Source organism: Ursus americanus, chromosome 10, assembly GCF_024610735.1.
Source record: "Ursus americanus isolate L20-20 chromosome 10, mUrsAme1.1.p, whole genome shotgun sequence".
Taxonomy (NCBI): Eukaryota; Metazoa; Chordata; class Mammalia; order Carnivora; family Ursidae; genus Ursus; species Ursus americanus.
This window is the reverse complement of record NC_142136.1, coordinates 45820889-45845913: the sequence shown is the minus strand read 5'-3', so window position 1 is coordinate 45845913 and position 25025 is coordinate 45820889. Positions and strand designations below refer to the sequence as shown.

The following is a 25025-nucleotide window of genomic DNA, read 5'->3' as shown; positions in this document are numbered from 1 at the left end:
TAATAAATCTCACGCTTAGAAAATATCTTGAAAAGTGTACACTTTCTGTTCTACTTTTGAAATACATGTATGTCTTACTAGTTAGGTGAATTAATAGATATCACAATAAAAAAATTCAGAGATCTCAGTGGCTTTTACAATAAATATTTATTTCTCACCTACTAAGACAAGTCAGAAGTCTTCTTCCAATTATGATACTATGCTCAATGGACCATGTGCCCTCCAAAATTGCCATGGTACGGAAAGATAGGTATGAAGAAGGCACATCTTCATCTTTGACTCTCTCAGACTATGACAAACATATGTTACTTCAAATGATAAATTAAGCAGTTAAGCAAATAGTTTCGATCTCACTGCAAGGAAGCCTAAGAATTCTGAGAATCACATAAAATAACTGTAACCATTATTTCTACCACAATGAAACTTCTTTGAAAATTGTATATTCTCTATGTGTTGGGTAGTTTGCAAAAAAATGGCAACAATTTTTTTTTCCCTTTCCAGGATCCATACTCCCCTTGGAATGTGACTTCAAAGCTTTTTCCATTAAGAAATGGTATATATTTCCCCAACTCTTAAAACTAGGCTGACCTTGTGACTTGCTTTGACCAACAGAATGTAGAAGAAATACTGTGGTGGTTCTCGGCCTAAGTCTCAAGGAAATGTGCATGCTCTACGTGCTCCTGGAAGTCTGCAATTACTTTGTGAACAAGCCTGGGCATGGGGAACACATGCTATCCCTGTAACCAGCCCACAGAAAACCAGCCACTAGACATACAAGTGAAGACTCCCCAGATGAGTGAGACCCCAGCATAGCTGTCAGGATACTGCAGACTCATGAGACAGCCCAGACAAGATCAGATGAGCCTGGCTTCCATCTCGTAAGGATAATTACAAACGAAAGGTAAGAAAAGAATTTAATTCTTTCTAAAGCAAAAAGAGAAAGAACTCCCCCTTCCCTTTTTTACAGTTATTTCCTCTAGAAACATTTAATTGTAAATTCTCTGTCCTTTGAAATGTGTATAACTTTTAAAAATACTAAATGAGTCTACTGCCAGTTTTGTCACTCAAGCATGCTTTTCTTAAGGACCTACAAGCCATTGCTTTGAAATATAATCGTTAAAGAAAAAAGTACACCTATCTCCTAGTTTTCAATGAGAGATTGGATAGAAAGAGACTAACTAGCTTAACCTCTGCTCCAGGCTCCAAGTTTTAAAATTTACCTCCTGCCATCATCATCAAGATATGAGAAGTTTATTTTTCCCTTTGGATAAAGGCAATTAACTAACACAGATGGCCACTCCAATTACCAGGCAAATTTACAAAGCTCTATGAGTGACACATGGGGCTCTTCCTTGAGTCCTCTTGAGGACTAGTTATAGTTAACCTAGAGAACACAAATGTAATTAGGTGTATCTACCCGGCTCTCTAAAAGGGCAAGATTTCTATCTTTGAAATCTTTTTAGCCAGTTGCCTGTGATGTACATCTCAGTCTGGTTTATTGCTTATTCAATAATAATACTTTTTTCTTCCTTTCCTGTATTTTGTGTAGAGGAATTTCTGGATTGGCAGAAGATCTTTTAATTGTTTTACCCCAATAATCATCAGAACTACTCCTCCGACTTTAGACTCATGAACATTAACAAGTGGTGGTTGTTTTAACTCACAAATTTTGGATTTTTTGCCCAGAGTAAAAATACCAGGTAAACTCTGTGTAACCTAAAAAAATTATTATGCAGAAATTCAAACATACACAGATGTACAAAAAAAAGGATAATGAACTCATGCACTCATCACCCAGCTTCAAATACTAGCAACTGATAATTAACTCCGGTTTAATCAATATCTAAAACCACTTCTCTCTCATTTAATTTCCAAAGAAGCCAAGACATCTTATTACATCCCCTGCTGTACAACATTTGTAACTGGTAAACATCATCAAAACACAAAGTCAACTACTCACTAAATTTTTAGTTGATAAAGTAAAATATCCAAAATAAACGAGAACATCTGAACAATATCACCCTTACATACGCTTTAAAATTTCAGAGTTCTCTCCAACATTTTTTGACCACAGCAAAAACAAAAACAAAACAACAACAAAAATATGACCATGGGGTTTTGCTGTTGTTGTTCCAGCGTGGTTCTGTTTTTGTTGGAATGTATTATGTTGTATGTACATGATTATGGACCAGAATCTCTAATGATTGTATAAAGTTCAGAAAAGATGGTTGGTAAAATTGTTACTTTGATAAAAGCCAACTGAAACTCAAAAACCAAAACAAAACAAAAAGCCAGCCAGAATATGCCACCCCCATGGCCTGCGAGTCACCTACCTTAAGGACAACAGCCCCCGCCACATCTTCGTCTGCCGAGCACCACGAGATGGTGCGCTGAGTCAGGGCTCTCCGCGGGGCCCCCTTGCACAACCTGCGGGGCAGTTCCTCTCCAGGCACTTCCTGCAGGAGGACTACACGCAGAAACCGCGGCCCAGGCAAACGCAAGGCTTCCGGAAGCCGGGTTCACCCGGCATGACCCGAGGCTCTCATACTAGGCCACGGGGAAGTCTTCACTGGCAGCAGGGAGCGCGGCTACGTGGTGCCGGACCGGCTGGTGCCGTCCGCCCAGGGCCACCACTGGCCTCGAGGCACCGTCAAGACAGGCTGAAGCGCAGGTTCCTGCGGGCCTGGCTGAAGGCTTTTCGGAAGATCACGACACTACCCCAAGTGGAAGCCCACTGCAGGCACACCCACTAGGAAGAGACACTCTCGCGAGGAGGCAGCAGCCGGATCTTTGAGCCCCGGCGCACGGAGGAAACCAACTGCCCTGCCCCTGCCTCGCTCGGAGGGGAAGCCCTGGTCTTGAGCCGCCAGGACCTGTGGCTGTAGAACCCGAGTGCGGGCAAGCTGGACCTGACATTACTTCTGACTTTGTCATGCTGCCGTCCCCATGCTGTGATACCCCTACCCCGGTGTTCCCATCCCTGCCCACTAGACCACTCTTTCTGTGAGACCCCTGCCTGGCTTCCCAGTTGAGGGTGGCCCAAAAGATTCCGACTCTCTAGCCCTGCCACCGCCCACTTGAGCAGGACCCAGCCTCTGCGCTGGGAAAGCTGGGCTGTAGGTACAGCTGGCCGGCCTGGCCAAGGGGGCTTTGGGACCTGCCTACATGCCACCCTTCTTCTCCCTTCCCCACCCTATCCCAGACTTCCTCCTGCTTCCTTCTTTCCATCCCTCTTTTTCCTCTTCCTTTTCCCTTCCTCTCTCTCTTCCCACAACAAGAATTTACTGAGAAAAAAATCTCCCTTTCTTTCTTCCTTCCTCCCTCCCGTTTCATTTTCCTTTCTTTCTTTCTTTCTTTCTTTCTTTCTTTCTTTCTTTCTTTCTTTCTTTCCTTCCTTCTTTCTTTCTCTCTTTCTTGGCCTTCAAAATATATTGCCAATTGAATGTAATCCAAAACTGAGTGAATTATCCTAAAAATAAAAATACAAAAAATAAACATTGCCTTTACAGCATTTATCACAGTGAGATCTGACTTTAAATATGACATATCCACTTCAGTTAACTTTTCTCTTTAATTTTCTGTTTCTTAACTATTTTTAAAGCAAGGAAAGTAATTGGAAATATTTAATGTAATATTAAAAAAGAACTTTCTCGTCAGATTTAGCAAATGCATTGTCTTCTTGCTTTAACATTTTTTTTCCATGCTATGTAGTAAAGCACTAATATAGCTGACTAATAGAATACTAGTTCTCCCATAGAGAGTTATAGAAGATTAAAAATTCAGCAAAAAAAACAAGCAAATGAATGAAATATGGTTTGACATTTTAAATAATTTATTTTTAAGATCCACTTTATAATTTTTATTATATGCAAATTGATGTTATTAATGTGCTTTATGAATTCATTGAGTATATACTAATGAAATTTAAAAGGTGGTAAATATTTCTTGGCTGTGCAGTGTATATATTTGTGGGATAGTAAGTAGGAGAATTTTGTTTGGGCTTCACATGAAGGGTATTTTCAGAACATAAGCATTCAAGAGTATAGTTCCCATAAGGGAAAATGAGGTTGGAAAAAAGTCTTTATTAGAAAAAATTATCAGTTTTTTAATATATGTAACAAAGCAAAGTTCTCAAAAGGCGAATGAACTAGATAGACTTCAGCGTATACCTTAGACTTTGGGGTTTCTTTGACTTTTGAATTTCAGTGACATATTTTCACCCCAAGCTTCTCATATTTACTTAATCAAAAATAAGAAAAAGATAGTCTTCTGCTTTCCCAAGTGTCCCTGTGTATCTTAATCTCCTGCACACTGCTCTGCTGTTCATGTTCCTTCCTCTATAAAATGATGATGGAGAAAAGTATAAATGTTTCTCTATCTCTTCCCCACTCCTACCAAAGAAACAGGGAATTCGAACTTTGCCAACAACAAATGCATGGAAATCTACACAGGAGATACACAATAAATCTTAATAATTTTAATGATAGCTAAGAATGACATTAACTAATATAATACCTTACTTCATATTTGTAACTGTTACTCTATAGATTTCAAAGAATTTGAGAAAATGGGATGAGAAGTATTTGCTTCTGTCTTATCTGAGAGAATAATAAACTGGGCTACCACAGGGCTTACTCATTCCAGAAAGTGAGAAGTATTTAATTCTTTACTCATAAATGAGAGGGGAAATTAGGCATCAGATAGAAATATAATAAATGTATTATATAGTATTCTAGATTTTTATTACCGTACTAATTATTTAGTCTCTTCTCTGTAACATTTCAACCCCTTGCTATGTGATATCCGGTGCCTTCTATGATGTTTTACTTTGGCACATGACTTGATTTGGCCAATAAAATGTGGATGAAATGAAATTATACTTCAGAAGTTTCCAGTCTTTTCAGAGAAAGACAAATACCATATGATTTAATTTACATGTGGAAGCTAAAAAACAAATGATTAAACAAACAGACAAAAAGCAGAATCAAAACTATGAATACAGAGAACAAACTGATGGTTGCCAGAGGCGAGGAGAGTGAGGGGATGAGCAAAATGGGTGAAGGGGAGTGAGAGATACAGGCTTCCAGTTATGGAATGAATAAGGCAGGAGAATAAAATGCACAGCATAGGGAATATAGTCAATGATATTATAATAGTGTTGTATGGTGATAGGTGGTAGCTATACTTGCGGTGAGCACAGCATAACATAACGTATACAGGTGTTGTATCACTATGTTGTACACCTGAAACTGATGTAATATTGTATGTCAACTGTACTCAAATAAAAAGGTTTTAAAAAAGAAGTTACCAGTCTTTCCATAGTTTCATCACAAGAACATCTTATCCTAATAGAGGTAGATTCTTCTATATGAGCTGTGGTATGAACACACATGGAACAGAGACACAGGCAACCTGTATCTGACAAGTTATTGTAAGCCACTGAGTTGTTTTTGTTTTTTTAGATTTTTTTTAACTGAAGATAGGAAGATCAAATTGCCTGTATTTGAAAATAATCATAAAACATGAAAAATAGGCCTTTTTGTATTTTTGATAAGTGAGGATGAACAATGCCTCCAACCATCTGTACTATATTTGCCCTCTGAGATCATTGATAGCACCAACATCTTACAAATGAAGACTTAGTTATTTCTAAGAAAAATAACTTCTTAATGATGCTGAGCTCTAAAACCTGAAATAAAAGTTGCAAGAGAGCTTTATGATCTCATATTTAAGCAGAAGTGCAAGCAAGACTATTAACCATCTGAGCTTTCTATTGGGAAAAATTTACAGCAAAAAATACGAAGGCTTCCCAAAAGAGCTAGAGGAATATGTGAAGAAATAATATGTGCAGAGAACTTGAGAACAGGAACACTAGTCAGGATCTGGAATATGTGACACTAATAGTCAACGTACTGACGCTGGGCTTATATGCCAAGAAGGAAGACAATGGGAGCTGTGAAACTCAGTCATCATGGCTCATTTAGACAGCAGGCAGAATTGTGAACTTTGCAGCAAAAACAATCATCAGCTAACTTAGTCAATAAATTGCTAAAAATGCTTTACAGGAAATCATTGTTAGCTTCTACTTTAGTGCCCTGAATCTTGCAGAATAAGTTGTATTTGACAATTGACAGGTATTTGTCATATGGTGTTCCCTAATATCTTTTGAATAAACAGGTGGAAAGCCTATTAGACCCTAAAAGAAACCAGTAAAATCAAATTTAAAAAATATATTAGTTTGTAAATTTAGGAGAAAAAAAATACAATGAACATCCTTCAAGGAAAAATAGATTTCTTATCCTTCTGTAATAGTTTCCTATTGCTACTTCAACAAATTACCACAAGCTGGGTGGATTAAAACAGCACAAATGTATTGTCTTACCATTTTGTAGGTCAGAAGGGTCTTACTTTACTAAAATCAAAGTCTTAGCAGGGCTGTGTTCCTTTCTGGAGGCTCTAGGGGATAAATGTTTCCTGCTCATTTGAGTTAACAGAATTCAATTCCCTGTGCTGTAAGTCCAAGGGCCATCCCAGCTTCTAGGGGCCATCCACATTCTGTGTCTTGTGGCTCCTTTCTTCCACCTTCAAAGTCAGCAAGGGCAGGTTGAATTTCGAACAGGATTTCTCCTTCTTCAGTCTGTTTACTCTAACCCAGTTGGGGTTTCTCAGGAATCCTGAGAAATTGAGCCTTCTTGGATAATCAGTGATCATCTTACCATCTCAAGGTCTTTAACCTTAATTACATCTACACATTCTATTTTGCTGTGAAACATAATCTATTCACAGATTCAGATGATTAGGTGTGGACATCTTTAGAGTGACATTATTCTGCCAGCCATACCTACTAAATGGCTAATCCAGCATTCACAACAACAGAGTAAGAAAAAAAATGGATATAAATAAGACAACATTTAGAAGAAGGAATGGTCACTTGTCTATATCACAGAGAACCTGAAACATGACATAAGGTCATGGTGATGGTTTGAAAGGTCAAAAACTCTCTAAATACCTGTGGCATAGGGTAAAGATTGACAGACCACTCTACTTATCACCTATTTCCTCCGTAGCTGCTTCTTCTACATAGGATCTACAAGCCAAAAACTCAATTTTCACGTGACAATAAATACAGAATTTTGATTTTTTATCAGTCTCTATCCTAGTGTTTAATTTCTGGGTCACCTACAATAGTAAGGCTTAGAGTGATTGTTAGTAATACAGATCTCTGGGACTGTCCCCAACTACTAAATAAGAACTGGGGAGGGGGGGGGTGTATGGCCTAGCAAACTCTATTTTTAACAAGCTTCCAAAGTGATCATTATTCATAAAATTTGCAAATTGCTGCTATAGTAGACAGAGTTGCCTTTAGAAATCAGATTTTTTTTTTGACAAATCATTAAAAGATATTGGATAAAATAGACCAGGAGAGAGCAAAATACTACGAGGTTAAGTATATAATTACGTTTACTAGTTACCTCTTTCTTTTTCTTAGTTCAATATCTTGTATACAAAAAACAAAAGATATCCTGGGGCGCCTGGGTGGCACAGCGGTTAAGCGTCTTCCTTCGGCTCGGGGCGTGATCCCAGCGTTATGGGATCGAGCCCCCATCAGGCTCCTCAGCTATGAGCCTGCTTCTTCCTCTCCTGCTCCCCCTGCTTGTGTTCCCTCTCTCACTGGCTGTCTCTATCTCTGTCAAATAAATAAATAAAATCTTTAAAAAAAAAAAAAAAGATATCCCAACAAAGGACTCCAACTATTTCTGTTTGCCTTATACTTATCACTGAATATTTTACTTGGAGAAATTAAGTAGACTGGCCTAGTATACACTAAGATATAGTCAGTGCTGTTAACACGGTTAATGGCTACAAGTCAAAAGATTACTAATAATTTAAATTTATTCTTTTAAATTAAAGGAATCTATTAATTTAGTATTCATTTGGAGCAACCGTTAAATCTGTATTTGGACATCCAGCGGGAATGTAATGCTTAAATTTTTACATTCATCTCATATCAATGCTTTTGATCCTAAATAAATAAATAATTTAAGGTATCTGTGAAAGGAACAATTATTTTCATTCAGATTATTTTAAATTAGACCAAAATTACTCTTTCATATTTCTTATGTTTGTAAAGTGAGAAGATTATGTACATAAAGATGTTTCCAAATAACTTTTCTTTTCATTGATCTCTTAAGTAATTAATGGTTATAACTAAAATCCCACTTTGGAAGCAGCAAAAATATTTCACAACTATTAGATATCAGAGGGCTTTACATTTCAAATGCAAGTAGAACACCAAATATGATGAATTATTAGGTTTACAAAAGCAACATGAACTAAATTTAGCTGCATGACAATTAACTTACTCATCTTTGTTCCACCTGCCCATACAAACAGGGAACAATTTTAAGGACATTAAAAAGCAGTAGCAAATTTCCAATATCATTTTTTATGCTAATAGTCTAAAAAAAATCTAATTAATTGAGTCTTGCTGCAGAACCATCACAGAGAGATTCTAAACAGGGTGTTAATAAACAAATGCCTAGCCTTGGAGAAAGTGTCAGGGTGATCTATATATACACACACATAGCAGGCACAGGAAAACTGTGAAGAAGGCCACAAGCCTGGGCCTTCATTCACCCTGTAAATCACTCCTGCCTCGTTCTCCAGATAATAATGCAACCAAAATGAATGAGTGGTAGCAGAATTCATGAAGGTTTGTGAAAGAAAGAGACAAAACAGCGTAGCCTAACTATGTCAGAAACTATATGAAACAATAAATTTAACATCATACCTGGAGCAAATAGCAAATATTAAAATTATAGTTTTCTAGGGACAGGATATGAGAAAATAGACAATATAATCAGCAAATGTTCTATATCAAATGGAGCCATTTAAAACTTTTTAAGATTTTATGTTTGAGGGAGTAGGGGAAGCTGTTTAAATAAATTTGTACAATGCCAAATCTGTTAAAGACTCAGTTTACCTTGGGAATAAAGTAAATATTTTACCCACTAGATTAAAAAAAATGTATATAAATCTTACCTAGTAACAAAAGTATATCACCTAAATTTCCCATTCACAATATATTAAAAACTTCATTAACCTCATATCTTCTCTATGTTGGGAATATGTGATTAGGAAACATCTAATTATGAGAATCAGAACACCATGTGAAAACCAGAAATTCTGGGAGGAAAAAAAGTTTGAGGACAGAGACACTCACAAACCCAGGGAGATAATGAGTGGTTTCTGAAACTAAGTTCTCAGTCCAGAGAATTCAAGCCTTATGTTAGAATTTTTGTTTATTTGTTAATGGCTGACATGGTGACATTCCTCTTTGAGTTTAATGTATAGAGCTTTTGGTCTTAATAGTGTGCTTAATTAATATGCACAGCACTTTCTTCCTACATATGGGCATAAATCACATAGTCAAATACCTAAAAAGTATACTTTTAGGTAGCGTGAAAAAAACGGAGGACTCAGAAGACTCATGCTTTAATACCTGGCCCATTACTTACGAGGCTATGGTTGTGAGGAAATCACTATTCTCTCAATGTCTTAGATTCCCACCTATAAATGCAAATGGCATTGTTCTCTAATAGACACTTGTGGTTCCACACAGACCCTTTCAGATCCATTGTAGCATTTCTGTATTCAATTCCTTGAGCTTTTGTGTAATTTTGCTTTTGCTTCCTATGGCTTAGCTGTGACTCTTTAGAGACCTGATCTGGGTCCCTCAGAACCTGGTCCATCACCTGGAAAATACAAGTCATCACCCCACAAGCACAATTGTAGCAGCCCTGAGCTAAGAGCTGATGAGTGTAGTAATATGAAAACCCAGTTTACTGGCCTTTGGTTGAGACAAACTCCAAGGCCTAATTTACATGTTAAAATTTCTCTGAAGGATCAGGCTTAAGCTGTGCTGTGTAAGGTATATCCTGAAATTACACCCATGTCTTCTTCCTTGGCTTCTTCTCTATCTCTGTCCTACTTCCTCTACTCCCATTGGATTTGGCTGGGATCACTTCCTTAATAAATCTTTTGCACAGGAATGCTTGCCTCAGGGTCTGCTTTTGGGAAGCCCAACCTAGGACACTTACAATACTGACTTTTAAAATGACCATGTTTGAACGTGGAAACACTTAGTATTAGACCTGCCTCCCCAACTCAAGCGCTCTGTATGTACTAGTTGCTCCAGATAAGGAATCAAATGTATGACTTCATACTATCTCTCTGAAAACTTGGTGAAATATTTTTACTTGTATTTGTTTGTTTTATGGACTTTTATGGGTCCTCTATCACTTATAAGGTATATAAAAGCTCTTCAAAATCTAAAGCGTCGTCATAAAGTATGTCTTTTACTTAGTAATATGTATTTCAAGGATCCCCCACGTCTTTTCATGATTTGACACAGCTCATTTCTCTATTAGCACTGAATAATAATAGTCCATTGTCTGGATGTACCACAGTTTATCTATTTACCTGCTGAGGGACATCTGGGTTATTTTCATGTTTTGGTAATAAATAAAACTGCTATAAACATCTCTGTGCATTTTTGAATAGATAATTTTTCAATTCCTTTGGTTAAATACCATTGAGTGTGATTGTAAGACTGAATTGTAAGAAACCAACAAATTGTCTTCGGTGGCCGTACTATTTTGCATCTCCACCAGCAATGAATAAAAGTTCCTGTTGCTCCGTATTGTCACCCATATTTGGTGTTGTCAGTATTCCAGATTTTGGTCATTCTGATACATGTTTAGTGGTATCTCTTTGTTGTTTTAATTCACATATTTCTAGGTAATACATGACATGGGGCATCTTTTCACATGCTCTTATACAATCTGTATATCATCTTTGGTGAGGTGTCTGTTAAGGTCTTTGGCCAGTTTTTTAATTGGGTTATTCTCTTATTGTTGAGTTTTAAGATGTCTTTGTATATTTTGGATAGCAGTCCTTTATCAGATGTGTCTTTTGCAAGTATTTTCTTCCAGTCTTCCCAGAGAGGAAGTTTTAATCTTAATGAAATGTAGATTATCATTTCTTTTACAGATCATGCTTTTGATGTTGTATCTAAAAAGTCATCTCAATGTCCAAGTCATCTAGATTCTCTCTTATGTTGTCTTCTAGGAATTTTATAGTTTTGCATCTGTAATCCATTTTGAGTTAATTTTTAAAAACTAAAAAATGAACTGAAATAAAGAGCACTTTACATAGAAGTGCAAACACACAAAAAAAGAGCAGATGTTAGCTTTTTTCTCATATAGTCCATAGAACAGAAGATGTCTTTTGGATTTAAAAAGAGAACATTTAAAATATTAATTTTTATTTTAAAAATTCTGACAAATCTTTATATCTACAAGTGTCAAGTCCAGAAATAATTGTTGGTTTTACAAACAGTAAGCTATAGTTCTTTCTTCTGAAGATAGCCTAATCAATAAAATATTTGAATAATTCTGTTACATATATAGTGACCAAAAATAGTATGTCCTAAGAGCTATAAGTTATTAAGAAAGAAGTAATTTATTATTCCTGGTGAAAAGGAAGTTTAGAGAAGTCTTCTTAGAAGTGGTAAAATATAAGCACATGTTTGATCGATGAGTAGTATTGAGTCATCTGGAAGAGGAAAAGGAGATTTTTCCAGAAGGAAGAGATAACATAGGAAAAAGAGAGAGAGAGAAACCTATAATGTATGTGGGAAATATTGCTATGTGGTTAAAACATGGAACATGAAGGAATGTGGCAAAACTTTAGAAAGGCAGCTTATAAAAGGATATGTTTGATGTACTAAGGATTTTGACTTTATCATTTTGATAATTCCAATTGTACTGTATTATATATAAGAAATTTATGGAATCAGGCTTATGTTTTAGAAAAAAATTAGAGAAATAATTCTGGAAATATTTTATAGAATGAATTAAAATGTAAAGATGCAGGAAGCAGGAAACCTTAGTAAGCCTCCTTAATGGGAAGCCATTTCGTACTCCAGGCAAAAGATGGTAAGCATCTAAACTATCACAGTGGCAAGTACATACAGATACCTAGTAAGTACTTGTTGACTGACTAACTGCTCCACTGTTATGGAGCAAGGAGAGTGATTAAAGCCACTTCATGGATTTTAAGAAAATGACAGTATCTGTAGAAAATAAGGAAGAAGACAGATTTAAAGAAGGTTCGTAGTTACTTAGATTGATAAATTAATAATACTATTACTTAGAAAGTAAAAAGGTGAAATAGTTTTGAGAAGAAGAGATGTAGTTTGGTGTGGACAGTTTGCCATAGAAAACCATGTGCTCTAAAGTGAAGCCAATATGTAAGTGCAGATCTGTCTCTGAGAGGACAAAGTCAGAACTAGAGAAAAGCAGCTGATTGATGAAGGGAATCTTCATAGATGTGGATGAGAGAAAATAAGTGAATAATCTAGAGCAAGAAGAGTGGAGAACTGAAGAAAGAACCATGAAAAATAGTTTGTAGAGAGGGGGAAATGAGTTACCTCAAAGCTTGGAGAAGACTTAGAAAAGAGGTCTCTCAGTTACCAGGAGAAAGTAAATTCAGGGAACCCTTAAAACCTGACAATTGAAGATCATTAGTCATCCTGGCAAAACATTTTTAAGAATCCAAATCATATAAATGTGAAGAGCACACTAAAAGGCAAGAAATTGGTGATGATAATTCTAGACTCGTCCTTAAAAAATTTTGTGTGGGAAATAAAAGAGTGAATTAAACTGGAAGAAACAGGCCCAATAGGTTTTTTTTCAAAATTAGAGGACTTACATATGTTTGTAGACTAAATGGAAGAAGCCAATAGAGATGGAGATATTGAAGGTATAAGGGGTGGAGTGGAGAAAACAGTACCAATGCCCTGCCCCTGAAAAGAGGGAGTTTCAATAGCAGGAGCAAAGGGAGAGTATCACGCATGAAAAAGAGGTGTTTTTTTTTTTTTTTAATTTGGCTCTAAGGAAAAAGGGAAAAAAAGTAAAGATGAAATACTTCATAAGTTTATTAGTATTTTTGAGAAGATGTTCTGCAGAACCTTTCTACTATGATTAGAAATTACATGAAAAAGAAGCTCAATGAACAAACAAGTTTAGGAAATGCTAGATTAATGGAAGGTGTATAGTTTTCCTAATAACAGCAATACTCCACACCTCCAGTCTATCCACTAATAATCTTTGAATTAGACATCTTTTATGGAACATTTTCCAAAATCGGTAGGCCACAGAATACAGTTTTGATGAAGTATCTCATATGATTATAATTCCAAGAGTCTCTAATGTGGAACATGTTGATTTATATGCTATAACCTTGTCTTTTGTCCTCTATCTTCAGAGTCTATCAGTCACTTATATTATGCAGCATAAGTATTATATATCTAGGTAATGAGTAAGGAACTCTGGGCTCCTGAGAAAATATACAAGCCATGGTTTCTATGGCTAAATTGCTTACTCCAATAACTTCAGATATTTTCAAAACAAAATAGCACAAGGAAGTTTGAGAATAAAGTCCTGAATTATATGATACAAATAATAATTCTAGTAATTACTCAAAGACCATCAATAATGAGGCTTGGCATTCAAGAAAACATTGTCATATATCTGTACACTAAGGAATCATACAGAGAGTAGAGTACCAATCTTCTCAAATTTTACCCAATCTTCTCAAATTTTACCCAGTTCTGCCATTAAATGATTATAAAGGAACGTCCCACTTCCCAAAGCTTTGGGGGTATAAATTACTACAATCCATGAAGTTGTATGCAAAGAACTGAACCATAAAAAAAAAAAATTGTGCTTGGGGTAACACTGTACTATTACAGTCACCAATCTTAAAATAAAATTACTAAGACATGTTTAAAATGTATTATAAAATAAATGGACCTTATGTGGATAAAAATGCAGAGATTAAATAAAAATTCTCCAAAAGTATAATATTGTCTCAAGTTACTCATTGTTGGATAATAAAAATGTGGGATATATTTCTATTTGACTCCTAATTAATTTTCCCAGTGATTTATACAAAATGATACATGTGTTTTTCTTTTTGAAAATAAAATTGTTTTTAATAACCTTTCCAGACATAATGAGAATTTCTGGAAGTAGCATGCATCAGTTCTATTGGGGCTTTTAAAACGGTTTCAAAGAGTTTAAATAAAGTTCTATGATGTGCTAATACTAATATCCAGTCATTGAGAGGGCAAAGGCAGAATCTTATAACACAGAAATTAGATAGTTGTTTTATTAAATAAATCCTTTTAGAATGGGAATTAATTGAAAGTCAGTTTGATTGAAATACTGCTAATTTACTAAACCAACAAGACTATAATTTCCCAAATGACCTAATTTGCCAAATGTAAGTATATATGGCTACATCAAGAAAATGATTGGTTATGAATAACAGTATTTCAGTGAATACAAAAAGTACATTTCTGGGTGCCAGGGTAGCTCAGTCAGTTAAGCATCTGACTCTTGATTTCTGCTCAGGAAATGATCTCAGGGCTGTGATATGAAGCCCCACATCAGACTCTGCGCTGGCTGTGGAGCCTGCTTAAGAATCTCTCTCTCTCTCTCCCTCTCCCTCTGCCCTTTTTCCCCTCCCCCACCACACTCTGTCTCTCTCTCTCTCTCAAAAGAAAAAAAAAAATCCACCTAAATGAGGTCTTTCTTTTTTTGATTCTTTTTCTCTTTATATGTCAGTGAAATAGTGCAATGTTTATGCAAGTAAATTCAGTTAGTACACTCTTACTCAACCGATCCTAATTAACACATCGTGTGACTTAGAAAGCACTGACAAGTCTGACTGAATTTTCTAGCTTTGTATGTTTAAGTTAGAACCTTCTCTAATTATTCTTATTATAATTTATGAAATGATCTAATAAAATATAAAAATAGAGCAAGAATTATCTATTTAAAGATTATGAAAAACTTTCACATTTCAGCCAGCTATCATCATAAATATGCATTCTAAAAAGAAAATAAAACTGTTGTCATTTGATGATTACTTGGAATAAGAATTATGCTTTAAGAAGAACATTAAGTCTGTTCAATTGACTAATATTAATACAATTCTGAGAAAACATGCAAAGCCACGTGCCCTCCAAAAATTACAATAAAGGCGAATACATATAACATTCATGAATTTAATTAAAAATAAGAACCCCACAGTGTATAAATACATAAAACTTTGCTGTTTGTAGGTACTAAATAATCAATTTTGCTTATTTAGGAAAGGGAAAATAAATTTCAACTTCTAAAATAACAAAATAACAAAAAAAAATCATTGTACTTACAGAAGATCGATTATTCCAAAAAGATTTCCCTGGCCCCATATTCACTCTTTTTCCATGATGCATAATATCTTTATACAAGCTATACTAAGAGTTCCATAAAGCATATAGAGCTTTAAATATGCTGGTCCTTATTCCTACAAGTGTCTTTCGTTTTACTTTGATTTTTGTTTAAGCATTCCTTCTAGAAACCCGGTACTGGCCAGTTTGGATTTGGTGGAGAGTAGATAAAACGTATAAAAATGGTGACTATAGATACACATCACCTGCTATACATTGCCCCAGTCAAAAACAGCAACGAAGATTTTCTTGAGCCTCACTTTCCACTCGAGTATTTAGTTTTTGAAACTAAGGAGCACTTACAGTTTCCACAACCTTCAGTTAAGGAAATAAGAAAGCAAATGCTTTGTGGGGTGGGGAGACGGATCAGGTAGACGATCACTCCAAACCATGCTCATGGACAGTACTTTAGATCAGCAAATATTTGTAAAATATCACTGAACTTACAGAGGTGAGAGGGAGAGAAAACTTAACCTTGAGTGGAAAGCATAGTTATAACCATAAATTTAAAAATTATTTCTTCTCAGGGACAATACCTTCTAAAACTTACTACATGACATTTATCCCTTTAACTGCTCTCCTCAATCTGACTGGCTTCTAAAGAGACCAAATTTATGTGGTTTCATGCAAGGCCCCTAATAAATAAATCTTAAGAATAGAATAGTGTATGAATTGCATGGAAATGTCAGCCCTGAAGAGTGATCAGTGTCTGGGAGAATGGAATAATGAAAGGTATGAAGGCTAAATTTTGACATAACCTCAGTGCCACTATCCACTTCCATCTTTCATCCTTCAAGTATCTCTTTTAGATGTCGAACTGTAGCTAATGAAGCAGTATATAAAATAATAATTATTTCAATTATCATCATTACTGCTCAATGAGTCTATGTATCTCAAGTCACTTGCAACTACAATTATCCCATTCTTTAAGGTTGCTAAACCCCTTTATAGTTAATCTAGAGATAATTTACTATTTAACAATCTAATTCAAGACCCTAATTACTTTTGACTCTCAGATAAAGTACCACTTTCCTAGAGACAGTTTCCATGATTTATAGAGAGTTGTTTTTGTAGCTTCTATGGTACCTGCAACACTTGAAAGTAGTTCAGATGTTCAAAATAAAAAGTATTGGGATCATGACATAAATAAATGGCTCCCTTTGTCATTTGCCATGTTTTACCAAATAGTAACCTAATTAAAATGTTTAATGTCTACACAGCAACACAAAAATAATGTGTGCTTACAGGCAACATCTTCTGCCCATATACAATACATGTAAGGACATGCATACATTTTTCGTACTGTGAAACCCTCAATACAACACCATGAGAGACCATCTTACTGACTTTTAAGATCAGGGAAATAAAGCTGAAAGAGGTGAAACAGTTAACTATTGAAACTCATGGTGCTGTTTGAGGCCAGTTTTGTCAGTCTCCAAAGATAATTCTTTTCCCCAGACTCTGACTTAACAGTGACTTCTTCCTCCATTTCCATGATCTCTGCCTTTCTAATCTCCTCCGTCACACCCATGTCATGTACCGCCTTCCATCATAACAAACAGTGATCAGACTAGATGTAGTTATCTGACAATGTCCCTCTTGCATATACAACCACGAAACTTTCTGTGGTTCGTAATTACCAAAATATTGAGAGAATTTGAAGGCAGTGGATCATTAATGGAAAGGAGTGGATCATTAGAAGCATGAATAACCTCTCTGATTTGTAATTAAAAGTCCAGAAATGTTTTTCCCCCAAATCACACAGATGGTAACAAAACAGAAATAAGTGTGCTTACTCCTCAACTTGCTGTTTTGAAGTCTTTCGCTTATGTTTTGTTGAGACATCTATCTTAAAATCAGTATAATTTTTGCTACTGTGAAAGCACAAAATCACAGGGAATTGGACTGACTGAAACTTTGAGGAAGTTTGATATCTTTAAACTTGCTACGTAAAATTATGTAAGCTCAGCCTGGTGTTGGTTACCACACAAGTGATTTACTGCACTTTCCTTTAAATATTCCTTACCTTCTCTGTGTGCATGTATTATAGTTATTTTGTAGTACCCTAAAGGGTAAACAAGGAATCCGAGAACTATTCCAATATGATGAAGATACTATATTTTCATCTTTAACCGATATATGAGAAACAATATATTATATAACTATGTTTAAAAAAAAACCAGGCACATAGCTACTAAGCTCACACTTGTGAATCAAATATAAATGTATGGATCAAATATATAATTTAGAATATGGCTCATTAGAATTTGCCCAGGTTGAATTTCCTTAACACATTTTAGAGAAAGCTATTGAGAACTTGTCACAATGGCCTCTCAAAATTCCTGACAGTATGAAATGGTAGGTTGTATCCTTAAGCAGTTTTTGTTACTTAGATATAATGAAAATATATCAAAATAAAACTTTCTATATGCAGTTTTCTCACATCAGCAACTGATTCAGTAATCTATTTTGAAATTCTTTTGTAAGGCATGGATAATTTATCTAGTCCCTGAAACAAACATAAAATTGGTTTTTGTTTGTAACTTTGAAAATATAGGATAGTTAGAAAGGGATATGTTAACATTTTTTATGAGTTTTAGAGTAATCAGGAAGAAAACAAAACCAGTCCTTTGGAGCTCTAAGAAATAAAACCACTTTTTGTTACAACACTGTGTAAAGATTCTGTAACCTTTGTAGTATAAGAGGGATTGCGTTTTCTCACAAATGAGCTATTTCTATACAATGTCTTCAAAATATAGCATTAAAATAACTACCTCTTTGAACTTATAGGCATATTCTCCTAAGCTCATTTTTTTCCTGACATATTTTTGAAGGTAGTATTAGAGTGCGTATAATTATCTTGTCATATTTTGTTTTCTGTATACATTTTCTTAAAATTTTACCTCCAGATCTTCAAAATTTGGGGACAAACACTTTTAGTGTCTATTATTTGTGTCTTCCATTCAGCAACAAGAAAAGATGACAGAAAATTCATAGCTGTTAGGACAATGGTAATAAAAATACTTAAACTCAGGAGGCAGTTGTTTTCTGCAGAAAGTTTAAAAAGTTGGTTTATGTTACTTTACATTTGCTTGGGACTTGGCAGTTCATAAAGTACGTGCAAAGTATTATCTCATCTAATTCTTATATCAATCAAATGGCGTATTTAATATTACTTTTTCTGTTTAATATGTGAGAAAAATGAGCCTTCCAGAAGTTAAATTGACCAAGGTCATGATAAGCTAATAAGTGAAAAAAGTAGCTTATCTTCACCTGCTTAAATTTTCATCCAGCCTTATCAAACAATTACAAGCTTCTCAAGATAAGTCTTTAATAATTTACATGCCAGAACAGATGTATGTATAACTTATTGGTGGACATATTTAATATTACTCTACTACATTCCAGAAAAATGGATAAAGGAATGTATAAAGGAATTAGTGAAATAGAGTCAGATGCATTTATTTACTAAATCATTCATTTAATAAATATTGGTGGAGTTCCGAGCATATGTCAAATACTTGCTAGAAACTGAGTATAAAGGAGTAAGCAAAGCAGAGGTAATTCCTGTCCCCACCGAGCTTCAAATTTTCCATAGACATGTATGAATAAAAAGCATGTACAAAATTCTGTATCAGAATAACCTGATTTATGTAGATTAACAAACATCTCTAACATTTTATTAGCTCAACCCAATAAAAATTACTTCTTTGTTCATACCACATGTCCAATAGAATTTAGAGGTGAGACTCTGCTTGCTCACTGAAGTGGCTCAAGGATCCAAGCTGACAGATCCATTTTGTGGTATGGTTACATGATCACCAAGGCAAAGGGAAAGGAACAACGTCAATCATTTCCCAGCTTTTAAATCTTCCATTCAGAAATAACACAATACCTTCCACTCACATTTCACTGGTCAGAGAAAGTCACATGACCATGACTAACTCTAAACAGGGCCAGAAAGCACAAATCTATCATGTTTTAAGAAGCACTGTGGGAATATATATTAATAGTTCTAACGATTACCATTGGTCCTAAAGCTGGATGCAGGCATACATAATAGAGTAATACAAAGTAAAAAAGAAGACTGGTATACAGACTCTAATGTAGCCTTCATGGTCTTCACCTGCTGGTATTCACACCTCTGTAGATCCCCTCTCTTTGAGTATGGGTAGGACCTCAGACTTGGTTCTAAACAAAATAATATGGTAAAGGTAATTAGTCTGTGTGGGCTACTATAACAAAATGCCAAAGACTGGATGAATTAAATGACGAAATTTATTTCTTACATTTTTAGAGGCTGACAAGTCCATGATCAAGATTCCGGCCCATTTGGTTTCTGGTGAGGATTCTCTTCCTGGCTCGTAGATGGCCTTCTTCTTGCTACATACTCACATGGCCTTTCTCCAGTACATGTGCACAGAGGGACGATGGGAGCAAGCTCTCTGATTTTCTCTTCTTATAAGGAAGCTAATCCTATGGAATCAGAGCTCTGCCATTATGACTTCATTTAACTTTAATTACTTATTAGTGGCACCATCTCAGATACCATCACACTGGGGGTTATACATCAACATATGAATTAGTGGTGGGAGGGATACAAATATTTAGTCTCTAATGGTGACAGATATCAGTTCAGTGGTAACGCTACATAAGATTGTAATTATCTGTTTAGATGAGACTTTTTTTCTTGATGTCTTTGAGGAAGCAAGGTGATGTGTTGTGAGCTTGCCTAGGAAAGGGCCACATAGTAAACAAATGAGAGTAACTTCTGGACAAAACAGTTAAGAAACCAAGGTTCAGCCCGACAGCCTAAGAGGAACTGAATACTACCAACAGTCGCATGACCTTAGAAGCAGATCTTTCCCCAGACTAGCAACAGATGAGGTTGTAGCTATGGTTAATATCTTTTTTTTAAATTTATTTAACAGAAAGAGAGAGAGAGAGACAGCCAGCGAGAGAGGGAACACAAGCAGGGGGAGTGGGAGAGGAAGAAGCAGGCTCCCAGCAGAGGAGCCTGATGTGGGGCTCAATCCCAGAACACCAGGATCACGCCCTGAGCCGAAGGCAGATGCTTAATGACTGAGCCACCCAGGCGCACCTATGGTTAATATCTTAATTTCAGCTTTGTGTGATCCCAAAGCAAAGAATTCAGCTTAGCTGTACCCAAATTCCAGATTTACAGAAACTGTGAGACAATACATGTGTATTTTTTCAAACCACTATGTTTGTGGTAATGTTGTTACATGCTAATAGATAACGATACAAGTACAGATAATGGAGTAATTAATTTCTTGATGGGTGATATCACACAAAAGCTTCACAGATAGAGTTGAACCTAAGTACAATTTTTCAGAATAAGTAGAAATATTTAAGAGAGCCAAGAATGGAAGAGAAGGGAGTTACGAGAAAACATAGAAAAATGAAAGTATTGGGGTGCCTGGGTGGCTCAGTGGGTTAAATACCAGGCTCTTGATTTTGGCTCAGGTCATGATCTCAGGGTGGTGAGATCCAGCACTGGATTGGGCTCCATGTTCAGCATGGAGTCTGCTTGTCCCTCTCCCTCCCCCTCTGCACCCCAACCCCGCTCACACTATCTCTTGCACACACTCTCTTTCTCTCTCTCTCTTTCTCACTGTCTCTCTAAAATAAATAATCTTTAAAAAAAAAAAAAGAAAAATGAAAGAAGAAAGAAAATAGAAGTAATCACATTGCTAGAATAAAAGGAATCCATATAAGGAAATGTGAGAGAATCTGCCTAGAATTCAAGCTAAAGAGACACAGAAGGATTTGGAATAAATGAGTGACATATTTCTAATTATGAGTTAAAGATACAAAAGCCATTCTTTTACTCTGTTTCTTTAAAAAAGAGCATATTTTCCAGGTTTCATTTAATAGCAGGAATATTTTAAAACATTTAAGTCAACTATGTAAAAACTAAAAAATCATTCTTTATATAGCTTTATTATTTTTTTTATCATTGCTTAGCAGTTTTACTCTAAGTCCCCATCAGCAGGTGGAATGGAAGACCCCTCCCATGCTGATGCCCTTGAATGACTGCTCTGTCTGCAGGACCCGCACATCAATGCCTTGTTTCTCCAGGCACTTTGCAGTTGTTGGAGGCACCTTCAAGGCCTCACTCATCCCTCAGCCAATCACAAGGATCTGCATGCCCTTCTTGACAACTTCCTCCACATCTGCAGGCTGCATATAAGGAGAATGCTCAGTTCCTATATCTCTCCAATCCCAAGCCCGACTTCCCCCTGGCCACACTTTGCAGTACTGACGGTTTTTGTAGAGCCTTGTACTTTCATTTGCCCCCATACAGGGAAGCAATTTTAGGGGAGGACATGAAGAGCTTAACTGAACTGCAATGCCCTCTCTTTACAGGAGTTGAGATTCCAAAGGGCTCTGCGGTTTACCTCTCTTTATATAGCTTTAAAAAGAACTTGCCTACCCATAATACATACACTGATAACAACATGAAATAAATCAACTACCTTACTGAACAACCAAAATAAGCTTTTCATTTCATTTTGTTTAAATAACAAATCCACATAAAAATCTTTTAAACTGTATATATTTAATAGATGTTTCAATTATCTACTGTTGCATAACAAGTCACTCCAAAAGTTAAGGGCTTGAAACAATATCAGTTTATTATTTCAGACAATTTTATGAGTTGACTGGGCTCTGCTGGATGGCTTTTCTCCACGAGGCACCAGCTGAGGTCACTCACTTGCTGCATAAAGTAGGTGGCCAGTCTGCATTAAAGATCCAAGATAGCTTCACATGCATCTGGCACCTCAGTGTTCTTCCACAGGGCCTCCCTCTCCACAGGTCAGTTTGGGGCTTCTTTATGGCACTGTGGTCTCAGGGAGGTCTTTCTTACAAGAGGCCTCGTTTGCCCAGAAAACACAGTAAGGCAAGCTTCTGGGCCTCTGAAAAGCTAGGCACATATGGCCTTAAAACCATCATTTTTGCCACATTTTTTTTTAAGTTAAAGCAAGGCCAGCTCATATTCAAAGATAGAAATAAAGATTCCACACCTGGCTAGGAGGAAGAAAGTATTGGTATTGTGTAAGTCTGGCCACTACCTACTACAATAAGTATGTAATAGGCATAGTTTATTTTCAATGAAATTAAGAATCCTCCATTTCCATAGCTAAATATCAGAACTGAAGTATTAGAAAACTCTTTTTGAAGATTACTGATAGAACCATACAGGTAAGTTGTAGCAGCCACTGATAAGGTCATAGAACTAGACTTTGAATGTAGGATTAGGCCCACCCCAGTTAATGAAGCTACTCCAATTAGATAGTCCATGAATTTATGATTTTGTGTTCAAATAGTTTTGAAAAATAATGGAAAGTATTTCTATTCTCCTTTTAAAGACTTGACAACGTATATTAAAATAAGAACTTTCTAATTAAGGCTAAGCTTCCATCAGAAAGAAGCAATTTCTAGAACTGGGGTTCTTAACCTCAGAGAGTCAGTAAATTTTTGAGATTTATGCAAAATTTTGCATATAAACATTTTTCTGGGTAGACAGTTCGTTAGCTCTCTTCTCAGTTTTGGTCTGCCCATCTTTTACATGTTGCAGTATGTAGTCAGAAGAGCTATATTTGAACCATGATTTGATCAACTTTAACCAAATGTCTCATTTGTCCAATGAAAATAATACTACCTGTTCTGCCTCAAAAATAATACTATTAATATGAGTTATCACTTGTAAACTAATTATTAAAACATTATTTTTAGAAACCATGGTTTTTAAATTACGAGTTTTCTCATATGGGATCTAAGTAACTAAAAACCACTAATTAACCACTTGTCATGTGCCTCAAAATCTCTGAAGTGCTTTAAAAGTACTATCTTATTTGGTCCCCACAGCAACACTATGAGATAGGTTTCACGATTCCTACTTTCCTGCTAGGAAAACTCAAGAAATAAAAATTTTACTTATTGCTACATAGTCACCCAATAGAATGGACTATCGTATTATTTCATTAACCCTTGAGTCTCTCTCTTTAGAAAAATTATATCTCTCCTTCTTGTGAAATCCAGATATGGTGATGTAATTTGCCTTATCCAGGTAGAAGTACCTGTCATTTCGGGGCATAAGCTTTCAGAATTAGTGTGAAATTCACCAAGTTCTCTTTCACCTGCTATGATCATGGAAGATATATCAAGTGAAAGCCTGGTCAGGTATGAGGAAGACATGGAAGACCAATAAAGATAAATGAGGTATGAATGAGAGGTAAACTTAGTTATCTTAAACCAAGAAAAATTTAGCACATGTGTTGTTACCACAGTCACACATACCCTATCTTGACTGATATGTACACCCAGTAAAAAGGGGAGTCAATCCAGTCTGGCTCCAAAGGCTGAACTTTGAACTGCTTTGCTCTTCTCTTGATTTTACAAAGAACTTTTTTTTTCTTTTAACTCACGTTGATTCATTAACCTCCAACGCTTTCTGAGGAAACATTTCATTGTACCCTTGAGAAGACATTTTGTCCTCCATGGTACTAGTTTTCGGAGAACAATGATAGGATGTAAGCCTGCCAAATTTTGCCAAAGAACTATTTTGAAGTTCCAGGATAACCTCCAACACTAGAATGGAAAATCTATTACAGGTGCTAAAAATATTTATACTAAGCTAATTCAGGGAAATAAGAAAGAAATTTGGACCACAGGCTGTTTGGATAATTGGGACCTCGACTGTTAAATTGATGCTATCCTAATAAAAATAATTAAAACTTAGGGGTGTCTGGGTGGCTCAGTCCTTTGAGTAACTGACCCTTGATTTTGGCTTAGGTCATGATCTCGGGGTCATGAGATCCAGCCCTGAATCAGGCTCTGTGTTCAGCAGGGAGTCTGCTTGAGATTCTTTCCACCTGCCCCTCACCCCACTCTCTTTCTCTCCCTCTCTCTCTCTCTCCCAAAGTAAACAAATCTTTAAAATTATAATTAAAACTTAGAAAAACCTTAGTAATGAATGTTTGTAAAGTTTTTGTAAAAGTACTTATATAAATGAAATTCTTTCTACTTGTACACTGCTAAGTTACTGAAAAGAGCTGAGATGGCCAACAAGACCCTTTTCCTGAACTAAGGTGGCTAAAAATTGCTTTGATGAAGATGAGGATGATTACAATGATGATAATGATGATGATAAAGATACCAGCTAACATTTATCAAGGGTTTTCTGTGTGCCAGACCATTTGTTAAGTGATTTTCCTTTTGCAACTTTATACGGTGGTTGTGATTACAACCTCCATTATATAAAGGGCAAGCTAGTATAACTAAAGAAAGTGTACTGAAATTGGACCCATGCAAACTGAATTCTGAGCTCCCATGCTCAATCACTCTGGTATATTTGCCCCGTGCAACCGAGATAATATCTGTGCTTCTTTTCAGGTAAAGCTTTCCTAAGATGCTGCTGGATCATAGACTGAGGTTCTTTATCAGAAACTCATTTGTATTATTTCTGACAAAAACAAGCAAACTTGCAATTAAAAATGAGCAGGGTCGAACGGTCCTCCAGTCAGGAGAAGATGCAAAATCTGGGGTCAACTTTCTTCGTACCAAGGACCCAACACTTTTATATTTGGAGCAAATATTGTATTTTTTAATTTGTGTGCTGTTATTTACTTCAGTTGTAAACTGAGTCTCCAAAGTG

At 35.9% G+C, this 25025-nt stretch overlaps 1 pseudogene; it reads right to left on the bottom strand.

Moving 5' to 3' along the window:
* Positions 1–21352: 21352 nt before the first annotated feature.
* Positions 21353–21695, bottom strand: LOC123801061 (mth938 domain-containing protein pseudogene; annotated as a pseudogene).
* Between the last annotated feature and the right edge of the window lie 3330 nt (positions 21696–25025).